Here is a 17968-nt window from a genome sequence, read left to right on the forward strand (position 1 = left end):
GTAGCCACGCCATCTAGTAAACAATCCAAGAACTAAACTAGAGGCAGCCACGCCATCTAGTAAACAATCCAAGAACTAAACTAGAGGTGGCTACATACATACGTCGAGGATGGACAGACCCACGCCCTAAGGAGCTTCGCCTCTAATAAAAGGTTTAACTACAGGCCTCCAGAGTGTCACGTCGCTGCTTTTTGAGCACACTCCGTTGCTTCCGGCTGTACAAACGCAGTAAAAATTGGAAAAACTTGCTCAGCAGGTCGCAATAGTTCTTCTTCAAGCACTTCTTCAAGACGCTATGTAGCTTCTTCGCAAGGTTGAACTGTTGCTTCTGACTAGAAAGCTATGGTAAGAAGTGAAAGCTCTAAAAAATACGTTGGAATGTGGTTATGCCAGGCCTTCAAGCTGTGATGTCGCTGCTTTTGATGCACACATTGTAGCTTGGGGCCATGACGTTGCGGTGAGATTTTAAGATGCTTATGTAGTACGTTGGAATGGGTTTACACCTTGCCATGAGGCTGTGAAGTCGCTGCTTTTCCCGCACACACTGTTGCTTTTCGCTTTAAAGCTGCATTAGGCATTGAAAACACTGGTGCAGCAAATCAAAATGGATTCAACGTCGGTTTTTGGGCTTTACCACACTTTTCAGAAAGCAGCAGCTGTGCTGCTGCTGGCTGGAAAGTGTGGTAAGAATAGAAAATGCTTGTGCAGCAGCCAATGACTCGTTGACAAGAGGCAGTGAGAATTAAATATTTATTCTCCCTGTTTCCTTTCGGTGCTTTGATTGGTTGCAGAAGTGGAGAGAGTGGAAATGCTTGCATGAAGATGTCGGCACATTTTGAAATTTGAAAGTCACTTAGACCTCATGTTCATACTCATATTATTGGGTCTAAATAGGTGCCGTAAATAGGTGCACCAGGTCTAATTAGGTGCACCTATTTAGTTGTCTAAATAGGTGCAGTAAAAATTGAATGCACTTGTATAGCCATTCGTTTAAATCTCGTATCGGGCAGTCAATGTTCGACGTCACTGTTTGGTGTACATAGGGGAAGATTAGTGGCTTCGGGAAGATTATCTGAAACGAAAATGCTTCCACAATGGTTGACATGGCTGCAAAGAACATGTTGAACCGAATATTGTCTGCATGTATGCTATTTCAAAAGCCTCATCAGCAATAAAAATATCTTCACGGTATGCTCCTGCATATCAGTGCAAAGGAAAGCTTAATGTAGCACAGCTTGGAAAGTCGAAATTCGCAAGGATGAATGTGTAGGTCACTATTCATTTTTAAGTGCGAATGCACTTCTTAGTCGAGCCTACTTCGTCCGCCGCCGTCCGTCCGCCGCTCCGGCGCGGCAGGTGTTATCGGGCACCTCCTCTCCCCTAGCAACGGAGATGAGCGCGTGCCTAGCAACGGCGCCGGCGCTGCGGCGGGGAGCGGCGGGCCGGCGCGCGGGCAGGCGCGGCGGCCTCGGCGGCGGTGCGCTCCTCCTCTCCACTCTCCCCGTCTCTCTCCTCGCCGTAGCGGCGTGAGCTACTCTCCTCCTCCTCTCTCCTGGCAGTTTCACTGCGAGCGTGGGCGCCTCCCCTCCACTTCGGGCGGGAGAGCGCTCGCTCGCTTCGCGTGCTTCGCGTGCGCTTCGGATTTCCGACGCGTGGGGGCGCTCGCGTAGCGGACGCGTGGCGCGGGAGGATCAGTCGAGCTCGTGCCACCGTCGAGAGCGGGTCGCTCGTTCGTCAGTCTCGATACTGATGATGGCGGATCGTTCGCAGGCAACGGTACCCCCAACAACTAGTGAAATACAATCCAACAATAAATGTATCTTTCTTTCTGTATACTTGTGTGTGTGTGATCTCTCTCGACTACTCATTTACATTACCGGACCGCGCAATCAACTCGTGCATTCGCACTTTCACATTCTCCCCCTCGGGGAAATGCGGGGGAATTTTTTCGATAAAAGCTCGCAACATCAATTTTTTAGGCGGCTGCTAGTGCTTAAGGGTATTTTTCCATCAATTTTCACCGCCAGTCAGGGTTCTCTGCCTTATCATTCTACAGTAAACTGCGGGGCGGGGATATATCACAAAAGAAACTGCGGCAGCTGTTTTATTATATCGCCGGAAAACACCTCGGAAATCATAGCCCGGATTGAAAGCATGACACCGTATACTGTCAATCTAACCGACTGACGTAGAGCGTCTTGCCACTCGCGTGTCTCGTGAAGTAGCAATAATTAGACTTGTAACGGTTCACATCCAGTTTCACATCTCTGCTTGCGCCATATGGCGTTGTCGTCTCATTTAAGCGGAATAAAATAACGCTTGTTTCTTTGCACCTACAGCTGGTTTTGCAAGGCCGAACACCTTATGCGGCATCGCGACCTCCACCGTGAGCGTGCGTCACCGCGATAGGTGTTTGCAGGGCGTCCCTACGTTCGAGACGGTCGCATAGAACAACACATGGCTCGTTGATATCGCGGCCGATTTCTGAAAGGCATCGATGAATTTTCGCCGCTGGTTTCCTTTTCACCCTGGGCTTGCACAGTCTGTGCACTGCATCCAGCCATAGCGGGGACGAACCGCCGGTTATGATGGCTGTGGAAGATATCGTACCCACTACATTTCTCCACAATGAGTGCACACGCAGAGTGAAGAAATTGTCGCACTGCGACGAGTCCGACCAAATATAAAGACGACCATCGTGTTGGTTATACAACGAAAGCTTTCCTTTCCTCCATGTTCGAAGCAGACGACGGCTAAGTGGCGGGCGGCGATCGAAATTCGAACTATTCCGAACCAAAAATCGTTTGCGCGTTCATTGTGTGTTTATTTCTGTTCTCTAACACTAAAAAAATCACAGATAGCATTGATTTAAATATAAAATACACCGGATATAGTTCGTACCATGAATAACGTTTGTTTGAGTGCGTATTTGTTTCTCCTGAGCCAGTTTTGAATGAGGACGACTTTTTCTTTTTCCTGGGAAAATCTTTCACATCTGTTTCATTCATGGGAATGAAACACATATAAACGACTTCATAATCAGATGGTAATACTGTCAGCCGCTCATATTCGTAATCATGGGTATAAACAGCTGCAATATAACGAACTATTTTTTCTAACCGCGGAGAGTCAGGTAGCCGCCACACAACGCTTGTGGGCGGAGCTCGTGCTGTACTCTTACCCTGTCATCAACTATAGACTGAATGCACCCACGCGGTGCTAAAGATACTGCCTTATTATTCCATACCGCGTGCTAACGGAAACCTGCTAAGGGACCTGCTAACGGACATGCTAACGGCAACCAAGGACAAAGCACGCGATGCTTTGTCGATGTGCGACGACATCCTGCCGCTCACGCGTTGTGACTGCGTGGTCGCTCGTGGCGTTCTATGCCGGGGATTCCACCGGTAACCTCGTGCTCAGTGACGCGCTTGCGAAAGCTCCTGTTGTGAAAACACATGAACCGCCGCTTGCGGGGGCTCGCATAAACAGAATAGATCAGGCGTCAATCTCACAATGGTGGACAGTTACGAAATTGGTGCGGTGACCCAGCGCGGCTCTTTTTGCATGTTGCTCATGTGTGACTGCATGTTCTTAAGCAGGTTTGGGCTGTGCAGCCGATATACCGCACACTGCGTGTCCGTTGCACCGGAGGTCTGTCGTACACTCCGCTGCTGTAACAGATCGAGCTTATTCCGCTTTCAGGCAACATATAGAGCTCCTTATATGGCACAAGAGGTGCACTATCCACTGTAAGGGCGCCCTCTACTGGGGACAGGAAGGCGCTGGGGAAGCTCTCCCCCTTAGTGGGGCCAGGGTGGTCCCCGCGCGCGTTTCTCCTCTCCCTACGGAGGTTACTTGCGATCGGGGAGACCACCTGGGGAAGCGCAGCACACGGTTTGGCTACTCTTGGCCTTTCTTGCATTGGTCGTCGTTTCTTACATGCGTAGGTCAGGGCACCCACAGTGCTCATGCGCACATGCCTGGATTGCCTCAGTTCGCTACCCAGCGCGTGCGGTGAGTCTCGTTCTTTGTCGGGGTTGACCCGCGCCCACGCTGCGACGGCTGTGCCGTCTAAGGTCAGCGGACGGGCGCCGACGTCGCTCGGTCGAGTACAGAGACTTGAAATGTATATCGGGCACCGTGAGAACCGCCCCTTCTACCTGAGCGGGGGTCGCGCCGGCACACGCAGGCGGACGCAAACTGCCGCTCGAAGCCGGTTTGAGCAGACGTGATGGGTGAATGCCCCAGGGGCTGGGTGCACAGTGTACAGCAGTGTTTTGTTTCGTGGTTTTCCACGTAATAAACCCCTGTACTATGAAAGTTGTCGCTTCCCTTTGGAGTAACTGAAATACGCGCAACGAGAGCCGTCCTTGCGTCCTACGTTTCGTGGCTCGCTTGAAACAGTCGTTGGCAGTCTCCGCAGCTCATTTCTCAGAGTAACGAGAGTAACGCAGCTTAACGAAAGTAGCGCAGAGTAACGCAGCTCAGAGTAAAGAGAATAATAACGGCGCGTTATTCTTTTCAATAAGGCAGGGATGAAAAACAACGAATGCTGTGTTTTCGAATGCTGGAGTGCATTTGCACCTGCGACAATGGTCGGCCAAGTGCCCCGCCCCTCTTCATTGGTCGACCATTGTCGCAGGTGCAAATGCACTCCAGCATTCTAAAAAACACAGGTCTTGCATAGGTCACTCACCCAACGCGAACGCGTAATCTACGAGGCGTATTGGCTTGATAAAGAAGGTGACGAGTCTATCAGCACCCTTCTGTGGCATTGTCCACTAAAGAAGTGAGGTCCCTGGAGCAAAGATTAACCCGCACACGTGTTGATAAAAAGGGACCCCGACATGCCCCCGCGGGAGGGGCACGAGTAAATGCAGAGCATTTGCTTAGCAACTGCGACAACCGCGACGAGAAGAGAGCGAAGCAGAACTGGAGTGCGGCTGACGCGCCGACACCCGTGTTTATATTCCTAACGAACGCAGTAGAGGGGGAGGAGGTGGAGAGAGAGCGTGCTATCATGCCACCGTCACGCCACAACGCGCCCGCACCTGCTGTTGCTACGGTGCTTGCAACGCAGCGCGCGCTGCACCTGTTGTTGCAAGCGGGTTGAGGGCGAGGAGGAGTGGGGGAGAGGGCTCAGCTGCCGTGGTGCGGACGCCGAGTTACGGACGCATAACATCGTGAGTTAAAGAAATGCTCTGCATTTAAAAATTACGCCCATCTTCCCGCGAGGGTACCCTGGTGTGATGCGACGCATCGGGGGGTTCAATTGGTGTTTCCGTTGGTTTGATTCTCTAAATCGCGTGAAACGTGTTGTGAACGCGTATGATGCATTTCCATCACATGCGGGTGTTCCTATACGCGGGACGATGGGAGTAATTGTTGTGTCACACCACTCACTCAAGGGACCGTCGCTTCCATCACGTCTTCATCGGAAGAATCAAGTCAAGCACGAAGTAGTCAAGCAAGGTCACGTCAAGTGCGAGAGCGAGCGCTTGACTGAACCGCCGCAGCGCGATACCCGCTTTATATTCTCAGCGCTTGAACGAGAGGAGGCAATGGAGGAGAGTCGCGCATGCGAGCACTTGCGCGCGCCGGAACAGTTGTTAATGCAGCGTTACGCTGCGAAGCGCGCCAGCTGTGGTATGGTAATGAGCCGGAGTGAGAGTTTTGCACACAGCTGTGGGAGAGAAGAACGGAGGAGGGATGCGGACGGACGGCGCGACGACGACGCCGCAGGAGGGACATGCCTCAGAGCAAGAGATGCGTCGCATCTAAGAAGCGTCCCTTTTTTCTCAGCTTTTTTTTTGGCGCGTGTGCCGTTGGCGTAGTGTGTATGCGTATTTCGTAATAAACTTGCAGCCGAAATCGCGGCAATCAATGCCCAGGTGGCTGTTGACAACCTTGTGCACGTTGTAGTCATGCTCGCGCAGCCGGACATACAAGCACCGGCGTGCTTGCCCGACGTGGGCTTTATCACAGTTCAGGGAATAATGTGCACAACGTTTTACGCGCATGTCAGGAAAGGATTCCTGTGCTTCTTGTCACGCATCGTAAGCGAGGAGCTGCGAGGTAATTTATTCGGTGCAGGCTTATCAATTTCCTCGCGGCACAGGTGTAACTCACAGGTGCTCACACAGGTAAGGGCGCCCTCTACTCGGGACAGGAAGACGCTGGGGAAGCTCTCCCCCTTAGTGGGGCCAGGGTGGTCCCCGCGCGCGTTTCTCCTCTCCCTACGGAGGTTACTTGCGTTCATAAATGCAGCGCACCTCGCAAATTTCACGAGTTCGTTGGTCCCTGTAAGTTTTGCTTAATTGGCACTTGATCAAAACTTTGCATCCGCATTTTTTATAGTCAGCATAAAGATGACTGCTTGGAACGCCTTTTAGTATGTTCATTTTTGCGCACACGATCATTACTACATCTGCCTTTTCGGAAACACAACATTCTTCACAAGGTATTTCATAGACATCATTGATACAACACTTCAAAAATTTTCTAGCGTGTTTCTTAGTGCAGGGGGTTTCGTTGCCTTTTTAATTGGCTCGTTCAGAAAGACCATAAACTTTGGTTGGGGCTGAAAAAAACACTTTCACGCCCGCTTTCTGTGCCACTATTTTCACAGTGTGCAAAACCCCGTGAATGTATGGTATAACAGTGAATTTTATTTTTTCTTTCTCTTGAGGCTCGTTCTGATCTATTCAGCTTCTTTGTTTATTGCGTCATTTTTCCCCAGGGCATAAGTAACAAGGAAGCAATGGACAAAACAGGACAGAAGTACGACGAAAAAGAAAAAAAAAACCATAGTTATGTGGGGACTACAGGAAACTATACCGTATATAGAGGAAATGAATTCCAACAGTTTCTTGTGAAGGGTGCCGTACGTCCACCGATAAATATCGGGAGGGCGGCCCGGCAATGTCCTGTGGCCCCAATGTGTCAGCTCCGGCTGGTTGGAACCCTAGACTTGTCCCTAAGAAGTGTTCCAATGTCGCCTCAGAAACAGGGGCAGGGCAGTGGGGGCAGGTCGGGGAGGGATCCGCAAGACTATAAGTCCGCGTTTCTCGCACCGCAGACGTCAGTGCGACGCCCAGGCTGGTTCTCCGAAGCACGACGCCTTCAGGGTGGGCTGCCTGGTAGGTCGGACCCACGTGGAGGGAGAGGGACGCGTGTGGACCGCCGAAGAATATATTTTTAGGGGCGAAGCTCCTCTTGCTCGAACCCTGTCCCGTCCCTCGTTGCTGCTGTATACGGAACGGCACATTAATGATGATTGTGGCAGGATCCCCGTAGGGATTGGCCAACCAAAGATTGGTCGAAGAGTAGTAGTAGTAACTTTATTTCAGCTCGAGGAGTTTTCAGACGAAGAGGACAAAACGTTCAGCGCGTTCGTTGCTACCCAACAAGGAGAAGAGGAAGAAGAACAGTTTGTCGTTCGTCGCCCTGCGAGCTCAAGACACGTACCGGGGGTACACGACACAAGACGCTCTAGAGAAGGCGACGGCCAAGGTGGCTAAAATGCCACACACCGAATTCCCCAGCTTACCCATGGAGATTCCCATCGTCCAAAACAACACCTACATAACCACCACAAACATCGACGTCGTCGACGTTCTTGTCAACGGAGCGGTGGAAAGCTTGACGTGTCGAGTCTTTATATGATGTGCGGGCGAATTTTTCACGGTTTTACCGATAAGCATTTTTGATTCACCCCTCTCATCATCATTCACTTCCTGGAGATGGCGGAATGCAGCTTTTTCTGATGAATAGGGTCTCCTGCAGTGACAGCTGTAGAAACGGGAGCGGGTACACCACTTGCTGCAGATGAGCGGCGGAGTAGACGAGAGCATGCGCGGTCGTGTTCCGGCGAGTCCAGAGTACGCGAACAGGGCGCGAAAAGGATTGGAGTATCTGGTGCACCTCGCATGTACACCCCAGTGTACTGTTTACGCGCCGGAGCGCCCCCGAGCAGCCTGGGTGGAATCGGTGTATAATGCCAATCACGATAATGGGCCATCGCAGATCTCAGAAGCTAAAGCTTACAGGACATCACGGATGGCAACCTGTTCCGCCAACACAGAAGGAAGGAACGCCTCCGTGAAATACGTGCACGTCCGGTTGATGGATGGCATAGTGGGGCAGACAAGGCTTGTGTGGAGGATCCCGTCGGCTACCCCTGCGTCAACATGCGCTTGGAGGCCCTCTGGCGAGTCAAGAGGGAGCGATGGTTTGGCCTGGTTGACTTCATGGTGTGTACTTATTATGCCGCCTCGAAGCCGGTTGTTCGTGGCCTGAAGTCGCTGGCATAGGGGGGTTCCGCTGAGCGAGGTAGCAGGGGCGAAGCACTATCATAGTAGTGTACAAGTGCTGCCGCGGAAGGCATCTCATAGACGAGGCGTTCAGAAACACTAGCCATGACGGCGGTTGGAAAGCCTACCGCCGTCATCGCTAGTGAGCATGTGGTAGAAACACGGAATTCTACCACAGCCTCACAAGAGTGCGGGAGGGGGGCTTTTACCCAGGCTTTGGCTATACGGTAGCGTCTTTGACAAGTGTTGAGTGTACCGAGAAGCATGGTAAAACGGCGTTTTTCTTTTGTCCTCGGCTTATCAGAGCAGAAAACGGCACATTGGTTGAAAAATGCATATCGAAAATTCCTATTCTGCCATCAGGAATAAGATTTCCTGAGTTCTTTATGTCCTGTTGCTATACAAGAAGCAGCGTCTGTGGCTTGTCTTGCCGTGGGATTGGGCGCGTTCACTGCGCGCGGCAGCCCGAAAACCGAATTCGCTCGGCAAAGTCAGCTTAACCGCGTTAGGGCTACGTATTGTAATGTATGGCTACGGTTGAATGTATGTATTGTATGAGAGTCATGAAACTCTTTTGTAGGGATGACCGCAGTCAACGACCGTGAGAAATAAAATTTGCTCCTACCTTTCGCCTAAATTCTGTGTCACCTGTACGTCATGAGCCAAAAAGCTTCATGGTGGGAAAAGCGCTACGACGACGAGGACAAGTAAGCATACGGGACAACGCGCAACTAGCAATTGAAAATTTATTACTGAAAAACATAGGAATAAACGCCACCATCATAACATCCAAATTTACAATCTACCATCCGACAAGATCACGGCGCACAAAAACCAAACATTCTATTCATTATCAAACCGCACGAGTGCTGACAAGAACAAAACGAAACACATTTTATCAACCCTGATTCAAAAAGGCGTACTCAGTGTCAGACAGCAAGACCTATGGTTGGCTAACACATTCATTCCCTTCTTTCTTTTTACATAAGGCTTCTATTATTTCGCTTGTGTTAACCGTTTTTGTGTTTATCAACCATTAACATGTCACGCAGTTTTGGGCGGCACTTGCAGTCTCTGCAATGAACTGCTAAATGCGAATACGGTGACCCTTTTAGAGAGCTCTGAAGTTCGAGAAGGCAAACGTTGAGGCAGCGGCCGGTCTGTCCTACGTATATCTTGACACTCTGAAACTTCGTGCCGTGTTTCCTACCCCATTCCTTCTTCCTTGTTGCATTATTTTCTGCCACCCTTTGCACCACTGGGCAAATTTTCGCCAACTTGCTTTGCGCTGAAAACACCACGCGCACCCCATATCTTGATGCTATCGTCTTTAGGCGACGAAACGTGCCATGAAGGTACCCTTAAACGGGCATGAAGGAGCTGAGGTTTGTTGGCTTGGAGCAGTTCGAGGAGCGTATCGGGGGTGACGTCCGAGTCCAGGCCGTGATGACACCGCGGCTGGTGTCCGGTGGAGGTTTCATACATGGCATGACTTCGTACTCTGCTGCTTCGAGTTGTATGGTCTTGACCGTGCTTAGTGCGAGTGCGTACTCCTCATGGGCGGTGCTTGTGACGACAAGATTGTGTGAATTTTGCAGTTGCACTTTTACGTGGTCGTAAACGTTTTGCAAAGGGATGTTGCTGGCGGTGGTGCTGCCGTGAGTGAGATTGCGCGGAGCCCCGGTGGCAACGTTGAGTCGAGATCGCAGCCGATAGACGATCGTGTAGTTGTCTCTTGGGAGTTGTGGTGCTGGTTTGCGCGGAGAGTCAATTCTCAGAGCTGTGAGTGGCTTTCCCTGTGGTTGGTTGGATGCCGTCGTGGCTTGCCGCTGGGACGTCGATGCCGTGTTCTTTCGTCGGGAGCGCAAAACTTTGATTCAAGGGTTTTCTGGGGGATGGTGCGGCAGCTGTGGTGGTCGAAGTCCATGTCATTCGCCGTGGGAGCCAGTGCTGGGAGTTAGGGTTGCGTGCCTGCCGGCATGCCCGTGGCTGCCATGTGGCGGCAGCTTGGTGCGCTAGGCCTGATTTGTAGGCCTAGCGGTGGTGCGGGCGTTGAAAACTCGGGGTCCGGCTTTTTGAGGTGCAGACGGCCCTGGTCGGTCGGCAAGGTGTTATGCGATGCGGCTGGACGTTAGGAATCCGTTGGTGGTACAGGTGGAGTGGTCGATTGAGGCGATCCGCTGATTTCCAATGAATTATTGGGAGCCCATACGAAGCCGTTGCACTCGTGTGTACCCCCTAGCGGCGAATCTTATAATTTTTCCCTACTTCTCTTCTACCCAGTCTACCTCTTGCACCACACCTTTTGACCTTTGCAGTTAAGTTTGTATTGTCCTCGATGCAATAAATGCTTAAGTCATGCCTTTCGCTGTCCCACTTTCCTGTCGCTATTTTTTTTTTCAACCGGGCTTACATCTATTGTATGATGTCTCGAAAGGGTGGCGCTCAAATGGCGCACAGACCCACCGTGCTCGTCTGGAGACATCGCCCAACGAGTGCGCCTTATTACGACACGCCCAGGGCTCTCCGAGCACAGAACGTCACGGAATGAAATCCGTTCACGAAATCCACACGAAACGACGGCGTGTGACTAAGGGGCTGTCCGACCCCCACCCACGCCCAACTTTTGCCCCCGCTTCGTACGACGCATGCCTTCTCAAAACCCCGATTAATTTCTCTTTTCTCTCCCAGCTAGGCAGTGTCATTTTTTTCTTCCTGTCTGCACAAGATCCCCCCGGGACTGCAAGATGCACGCTTCCACCTGCGCCAGATCAACTGCGCACGAAACGAAGAGGGGGTGTCGCGCGAAGATCTGGAACGAGTTCATCGCCCACACGAAGCACTGCTGTACAGGACTGCATTTTCCCTGTGGCAGAGTGGCAGATGCCTAAACTGCAGTCTTTGAAGTGAAGCGTAGGTACGGCGCTGTCAAGCAATGTAGGCACTCATTAACATGCCTGAAAATGTTCTCCCATCTTTTTTCTTAAACTTTCTGAGGTTTAACCAGCCAAAGCTACACGTGTGATATGAGGCGCGCCTTAGTGGAGGGCTCCAGGGATAATTTTCACCACCTGGGGGGTGGGGAGGGGGGGTGGGGAGGGGGTTGGGATATTCAACATACGCCGACATCACGACAGCCGGGCGTTTTCGCCTTTCGCCTCCATCTGTACAGCGGCCGCCTCGACCCGGAAATGAACCCGCGTCAATTGGCTCAGCAGCACAACGACTTATTCACTGCGCCACCGCGGCGGGCGGGTGTTATCCTGTTTTTGGAGAAAACTGAGTCGCTTGCTGGGAGGTGCGGCTGCCTCACCCCACAAGTAATCGGAGGTCGAGGGAATTCGCCGTCAAGCCGATACGTGCGTAAATGTAGCAGCGATTTCTAAACGTAACAATAGACAGCCGTTTCTGCGTGGGGACAGTTCACCGCAACCGGCTTACTGGTTACGGTGAACTGTCTTTAGTTTTTTTGTTGTTTCCTACGTTAAGACATGTTAGTAATACACATGCGCGTGACAAATAAAGTAAAGGTTCGTTTTGCAGGCAGCGAGGTGTTGTATCTCTTGCGCCTGTATTTTTTTATCACTCTCGCTTCTAATCATAGCATACAGAATATGAAAGTGCTAGGATATCAGTTTTCAAGCAATATAACTTCGGAAATTTATGTCAATGTAACAGAGAAAAATTTTCAGAACAACAGGGACACGAGTAGGACCCGCGATATATAACCTAATGACATAAAGACTGTAACCTACAATTCTTTGCTTCTTCCGTGCATCAGACTTTATTACACACAGCAAACGAGGAGACGTGCCTAGGAAACCAGTCCGCCCACGAGGCGGGGCAGGAGTGTTCGAACTTTGCGCCTCCACTGGTTGGCTTTCCTCACCCACTTTTCCAATCTCCTTGCTTCTCCTACTAAATGAGACGAAAAGACAACGCTACCAGCAGGTTACATTTCCTCCGTATCGATCCGAAGAAGTCTTTGTCAGCAAACTATGCGCAAATGCAGCCTACACTCCGCATAGTACTCAGAAACGGGCAAAATAATCCATCACAGAGCCACGATGCCCCGGCTGCAACACTGACACCAAATCAGATCTCTACCTGCTAGTTTCGGCGTTCCCACATTTTGTCAAATATCGCCCAGAATCCCCAGCGAACATAAATCCAAAGACCTTGCCCGATGAAGCCTGCACTGAATTAAGGGAATCTTTATTACCACTTTAGCCGGGGCCCACGCCAGTGAGGATATCCAGGCCCCTCAACAAGGAAACCCTCTTTGAATACCGTCTCTGATTAGTACTTCCCTCCCTTCTATCCCCTCTGTCCACCATACGGCACAATCCGTCCCTGCTCTAACACAGATTCCCTCACTCACTCCCACATCTGTCTTGTTTCCAGTGTTCTGGGTACAACAAGACGAAATTTAAATACCTTGCTCCTATCACAAAAACACAGCGTAAGAATCGTCGGGAACATATCGGTTGCATCGGACACAAAACAGCCGCTTAATATACAGTCGAACACGGATATATCGAACTCAAAGGGGATCGCGAAATAGTTCGATATATGAAAAATTCGATATAAAAATATGGGCTCTGAGACCTCACCTATGGCGGACGATCACTTATCGATCGTCGCATTCAAGAATGACAACTAATTCCCCACTCACGACGCAACAGGACGCTTTATTTCCGTGAAAAAAAAATCGCTGATCTTGGCCTGCTTCTTCGTCCTGGAAATGAAATTAAAGACGCTGGTCTTGATCTTCTCGAGGCTGCACAACTAGAAAATTCCAGCAGTACGCTGCGCCTTCGCACACCATGCACAACATGCACGCAAAAGAAGAACAGCGCGAACGTACCACAAGAACTTTGAAGGTAACAATTCCAAAGCTCTCTGAACGGACTCCAACAAAGCGCTCGAGATGGTCATCTCCGAGAGAAACAGTGATCTCCGAAAGGTGCGGGACAACTCGCCAAACAGCAGCAACAGCAGCAAAATGCAAAAGAAGGAGGATGCCGTCAGCGCCTTCGTTCCCTCTTCCCTTTCCCGAGACGACATCGGGGGAAGACAGACCCAGAGAGAGAGAGAAAAAAAACTCTTTCGGCAATCCGGGAACGTACGCAGCCGAAAAAAAAGGACGTGCGCAGTCGGGGCATCCCTACCTCGCACTGTCACATTTTCTGAGCGTTCGGTCTTGTGTGCCTAGAGAGATTTAGCATACCGGGCTCCGTCCGCTAACGCTACGGCGGCCGGTAGCGGGGCCCGACTGGGAAAGCGCAAATTCGTTCCGGTAGGGTGGATTAGTTCGGCGAGCCAGTCTTCTCCATGCCCGCGCATTCCTCCACATCCTCCTCAACCTCAATCGGGGGTGCAGCGACCGCCGAAGAGCACCTTCCAGCTCGCGCGGCGTTCGATATACCCAATCTCGGTAAAAATACGGTTCGATATAAACGTACGAATTCCTATACTTTTACACAGAATTTTCAAGGGGATAATTTATGAGTTCGATATAGACAATAACTCGATATACCCGTGTTCGATATATCCGTGTTCGACTGTATTGTGAAATTATTAACGTTTTTTTAAGAATTTTGTTTATCGAAACTTATGATAGTGTAGTCAAAACAGTAACACACTTCAATCGGAATACAAAAAACATCGCTTTCTTTACAACACGCATTTCCCGCTTCCATCGCGCACACGCACTCTTTGAAAGCATGGCGAAAGGAAGCGCGAAAAAGCAACCACAACCGGGAGAAACAAATAAAACGACTGCTCCCCTTGTATCGTCCTGGTCGTCGTTTTTTCGAGATTGGTTTAACCATGCACCTTTACCAAATTACCCGGCTTTTTTTTGTTACCGAGAAACAACTCCAGTTTGCTTCATTAACATTAACTTTCCGGGCCTTTAAAAAAATCAAGCCAGTCTTCACTATCTGGAGTACCCCTCGCAAAGCAATACGTGGGATGATTATTTCTTTACCTCTACGTTCTACTGCCATGTCATAATTCATATATCTCCTTTCCTCTGTTGCATGCATTGCCGCTTACATTGCAGCTTAGTGGAATGATGTTCTTCCCATGAAGCCTATTTCTTCCGCAATGTCTAAAATGGCGTAGGACGGCGCTCCAGTTGAGCTGAATGCAAGGCTGGACTGCCGTCCGACGGCATACGAAGTTTTGAAGCGGGGCTGGCGCGGATGAAAGCGTCTGGCACGTTCGTGTGCAGGTTCTTCCCTGGCTTCACTATACAGAGCGCGGTAGTTTGACGCCGTGACGAACCAGTTCTTTTTTATTGTTCTAGTTTGAGTTCTTTTGCTCGTTTTGTTAAGTTGTTTTGTGTCAGGTTAGGTTAGTTTTCGGTACATTACGTCGGGGAACGCGAATTATTGCCGCACACGGCGTTCGTTAAGAAAACCTTTCGGGTCGTCACTCTAACGCGGGCTTATCGGACCTAAAACGGCACCATATGCTCTAGACACACACTTCTTTTCTTGTGCTTATTATTACGACAGCAATAGAATGGGGCATGTGAGTACGATTTGCGCCGATCCACGTGGAAAGAAATCAAAGATGACGTCCCTGTTAACGAGAGCATCACCCCTCCGCTTGGGCTTGGCATCCTCGCGTTTACTTCTTGAGTGCAACATGGCGGCGTTGATACGGCAATTGCAACTCACCCGGGCTTCCCAAGGGTCGCTAGCGGAGGATGTGGTGTGGAGCGGAGGATGTAGTTCGGAATTAGCGCGGACGCTGTGTTGATGGAGAGGGAGTCGCCTCTTGATGAGGTGTTGACCGTAGCGCCGGTCGAAGCTGCCGCGATGCTACCAAAGGAAATTGCCGGCGGTACAAAGAAGTGTTTTTGCTGTTTCCGGAAGGCAGTGTAATCCACTGTGATGGTTGCTGGTAGCGGCTTTGTCATTCCGTGGCCTACAGTAGAAAAACGCGACCTAGATGTGCGAGAGGACATCTGTCAAGTGTGCTTCTGGCGTTGCTCAAGGCGGGAACCCAAAACTTCGCACAAGCATCTTTATCCGGCAACATTCTCTTGCTGTTACAGTGGCATAACGATCTTTGTTCATCCTGACATACGATGGAGCGTTTTGCGCATGTAAGCGCACTGCGGTTCATGCTGAGGGTGAACAATGGCTAAGGAGCTCGAGCTGCTGCTTGGCACAAAAAACACGGGTTGCAACCCAGCCGCAGCGCACATTTTTCTGGTCGAGGCTAGATACTAAAACTCCTGCGAGTAGCCGTTTGGGCACCGGTTAAAATACCCGGGTGATCGAAAGTTATTCATGCGAGTAATAGCGCAGGTGCGTCCTCGGTGCATAAACCACCCAAATGCTAGCGCAAATACAAAAACGGTTACAGATTTTGTGCCAGCGGACGTTTGTAGTCATATAAACGACCGTCGCCAACATGTACTGCCTCGCTTCCCCCCCCCCCCCCTAGCAAATATAGGTTTATAATAGACGAAGGCGCAATTCACTAAATGTAATTTACGAGCTCACAAAGATTGGTGACCTAGAAAATAAACAATGATCGCGGAAATTTAGAGTTACCATTACTGGTGAACAGCATGCCTCTGGAATCGTAAAAATTTTCTGGAAAAATAAAGCGTGAATGTGAGACTTCCTTACGACTGAGCACGCACGAGGGGCTAAGTCAGCTATCCCGAAGAGTTATATTTGCCCCACATCGTTGTGGGCAAATATGAAGCAAGGTGGCGAGTTGGGCTAGTTGGCGCGCTCTGCCGAAGATGCAAGTGCAAATGTGGGTATTACAACTGGGGGAACGCGGGAGTGTCGGAGAAAAGTGCAGTATTTCAGCGCCTGCCTTGTTTCCGTTTTTTGTCCTTCTTGGAGGTTTGGCGCACAGAAACGGGGACGAACAAAGGAACGCGGATAAGCGCCTTCTATCAAATGAGTCATTTAATCGAAAAACACATACTTTTCTACCGTACAACACTGCACACGCCGGTACAGGAACCCATCGACCTTCAAGATGAATCGGTTCCAACTAGGCCGGCTCGCAGTGATGCATTATTGCTCCTTCGAACTACGTGGTAAAATGCGTGTCAACTGCTACGTTACAGGTAAACACGCTTTGAACACACGTACACAATGTAATTCTCGCCCCCCACCTCCCTCTATGCTCACTGCAATGACAAAAAAAGGAAGCGGTAAACATTACGGTAGCAGGCACGACTCAGGGAACAAATGGATGCATCTCGCCTGGGTCGCACATAGCACGTAACATATTTCTACAATTTACGTTTCTCCCATTTGTTGGCGCCGTAACTGATGAGCTCACGTAAAACGTATCCCGAAACAGGCCCACTCCCCGTGCAAAGAAGCAAATCGCCAGCTTACCAGGCGCGCGGCGAACCACCCTACGCAAGTGCACACCGCTTGTGTTTGGTGACGCGAGACGATTGGCGTCACAGCAAGGAGGCGAGGCCGCTTCTGCAGAAGAGCTGTTACCTATGCGGACCGCGGAGGAGGAGGAAAGTAATCGGTGACGCGATTAGCGTTTGCGGCGGCGGAAGGAAGAGCGAGAGCAGCGCTGCGCACGAGCGGAGGGCAGGGGAGAGGCAGCGCCACTACGCGCTTTCGTGTCAGGGTCACTCTGCTCGGAGGACGGCAAATCCGAGTGTCGACTTTTCCTCGTCTGCGGGAGCCCCGAGAACACGACGGGCGGCTTTCTAGGTAGCTGCTCCGGCAGACGACCGTGCAGCGAAGGATTTACTGATGCTGCTGCTTCCTCCTGGAGCGCCGGGTGGCAGTAGCTTTTCTCAGGCAAGGCGCGTTTCCCTGAGCTCAGTCTACCATTGTGCTGTAGCAAACTATGACCGAAGCGAATAGCATCACTGTTACTGAGGCCTCAACGGGAAGCGTTCCTTCCGGGGCTCCACCACGGCCAAGTCACGTTGCCTAAATCATTTACGAGATTACAAACGGCAAGCACGTCTCACTTCGGGAAACGCTGGTGGCATGGTTCGTTTTTATCAGAACTTTAAAGTGTGAAATATATCTTGAGCGTAGTTAGCGCACCGCGCTAGTACTTCACCGATGCTTGCACTGCTGTTTGGTTTAAACATAAACATAAATAAAAATGTATGCAGACATTTTTGCGAAGCAAACTTGCTGCTTACGAAATAAATTTAATATCCCCACACTTATCGCACCCGTTTACTAAAAATTCAGAATCAAATTCATACAGATAATCAGCGTTTTAATGGCGAGATCTTGCCGAAATACTTGAGCTCATCTCTCGAGAAATTTTGCCGGAGCAGCCTTCTCAGACGGCCTTGCGCAGTTGCTCACAAGCGCCACGGTCCCGACGTCGGCGTTAGAGCATGTCGAGTATGCTAGGGACCACCACGACATGTTAGAAAAAAGCTTAAACATTGCCCTAAAAATGGCCTCTATAAGATGGTTTAATGGCTGACTGACTACCTTTTCATGTTTACCAATTACAAATGAACACCGGTGAGCACCCATCTTGCCACACCAACCGTAATGTGCCATGAAGAACTGTGCCGGCCACCCCCTCCCCTCGCGGGAAGGCCAGTGTGTGTGTATTGCTCCAACGGACCTCGTGAGACAGCTACACTGATATCTACAGTGTAGCCTGAACAT

The 17968-nt window shown here is 50.5% G+C and overlaps 1 protein-coding gene across 1 annotated transcript in view; it reads right to left on the reverse strand.

Moving 5' to 3' along the window:
- Window positions 1-16836, reverse strand: part of LOC144141348 (acetylcholinesterase-like) — a 38045-nt gene extending 21209 nt beyond the window's left edge. The window contains exon 1 of the mRNA XM_077672948.1: window positions 16700-16836. The gene's annotated coding sequence lies outside the window, so the exon portion shown is untranslated. The remainder of the gene's footprint in view (window positions 1-16699) is intronic.
- Between the last annotated feature and the right edge of the window lie 1132 nt (window positions 16837-17968).

This window comes from Haemaphysalis longicornis, unplaced genomic scaffold (assembly GCF_048455015.1).
Source record: "Haemaphysalis longicornis isolate Haplotype H1 unplaced genomic scaffold, Haemaphysalis longicornis Haplotype H1 scaffold_6, whole genome shotgun sequence".
Classification (NCBI taxonomy): Eukaryota; Metazoa; Arthropoda; class Arachnida; order Ixodida; family Ixodidae; genus Haemaphysalis; species Haemaphysalis longicornis.